Source organism: Myotis brandtii, unplaced genomic scaffold, assembly GCF_000412655.1.
Source record: "Myotis brandtii unplaced genomic scaffold, ASM41265v1 scaffold479, whole genome shotgun sequence".
Classification (NCBI taxonomy): domain Eukaryota; kingdom Metazoa; phylum Chordata; class Mammalia; order Chiroptera; family Vespertilionidae; genus Myotis; species Myotis brandtii.
This window is the reverse complement of record NW_005368305.1, coordinates 2,481,567-2,483,182: the sequence shown is the minus strand read 5'-3', so window position 1 is coordinate 2,483,182 and position 1,616 is coordinate 2,481,567.

Here is a 1,616-nt window from a genome sequence, read left to right as displayed (position 1 = left end):
ACACTTCCAAGCTCTTTCTATGAAGCCAGCATTACCCTAATCCCAAAACCAGATAAAGACATTACAAAGAAAGAGAATTACAGGCCAATATACCTGATGAACAAAAATGCTAAAATCCTCAACAAAATCCTAGCAAATTGGATGCAGCATTACATTAGAAAGATCATACACCATGACCAAGTGAAATTTATTACAGGGATGCAAGGCTGGTACAATATCCACAAATCAATAAACGTGATACATCATATAAACAAACTGAGAGACATAAATCACATAATTATATAAATTGATGCAGAAAAGGCATTTGACAAAATCCAACACCCTTTCCTAATAAAAACTCTCAGCAAAGTGGGAACAGAGGGATCACACCTCGACATAATAAAAGCCTGATATGACAAACCTACAGCCAACATCATACTCGGTGGGCGAAAACTGAAACTATTTCCCTTAAGAACAGGAACAAGACAGGGATGCCCACTTTCACCACTCCTGTTTGACATAGTACTAGAAGTGCTAGCCATAGCGATCATACAAAAAGAAGAAATAAAAGGCATCCAAATTGGAAAAGAAGATGTAAAATTGTCATTATTTGCAGATGACATGATATTATACATAAAAAAACTAAAGACTCCATCAAAAAACTACTAGACTTAATAAATGATTTCGGCAATGTAGCAGGATACAAAATTAACACCCAGAAATCTATGGCTTTTTTATATACTAGTAATGAACCCACAGAAAGAGAAATTAAAAAACAATCCCATTTACCATTGCAACAAAAATTAAGATACTTAGGAATAAATTTAACCAAGGAGGTAAAAGATACCTGTACTCAGAAAATTACAGGACGCTGAAAAATGAGATAGAGGAAGACATAAACAAATGGAAGAATATACCATGTTCATGGATTGGTAGAATCAACATCATTAAAATGTCCATAAAGTAATCTATAGACTCAATGCAATTCCCATTAAAATACCAAGGGCATACTTCAAAGACCTAGAACAAACTTTCCAAAAATTCATCTGGAATAAAAAAAAAAAAGACCTGAATAGCTGCAGCAATCTTGAGAAAGAAGGACAATGTTGTAGAGATCACAATACCAGATATCAAGCTATATTACAAAGCCACTGTTCTCAAAACTGGTACTGGCACAAGAACAAACGTATAGATCAATGGAACAGAACAGAGAACCCAGAAATTGACCCAAACCATTATGCTCAATTAATATTTGACAAAGGAGGCAAGAGCATACAATGGAGTCAAGACAGTCTTTTCAATAAATGGTGTTGGGAAAATTGGACAGATACATGCAAAAAAATGCAACTAGACCACCATTTACACCATACACAAAAATAAACTCAAAATGTATAAAGGACTTAAACGTAAGATGGGAAACCATAAACAACTTAGAAGTAGCCATAGGCAGCAAAATTGCCAACATATGTCGTAGCAATATCTTTACCGGTAAAGCTCCTAGGGCAGTGATGGCGAACCTTTTGAGCTCGGCATGTCAGCATTTCGAAAAACCCTAACTTAACTCTGGTGCCGTGTCACATACAGAAATTTTTTGATATTTGCAACCATAGTAAAACAAAGATTTATATTTTCGATAT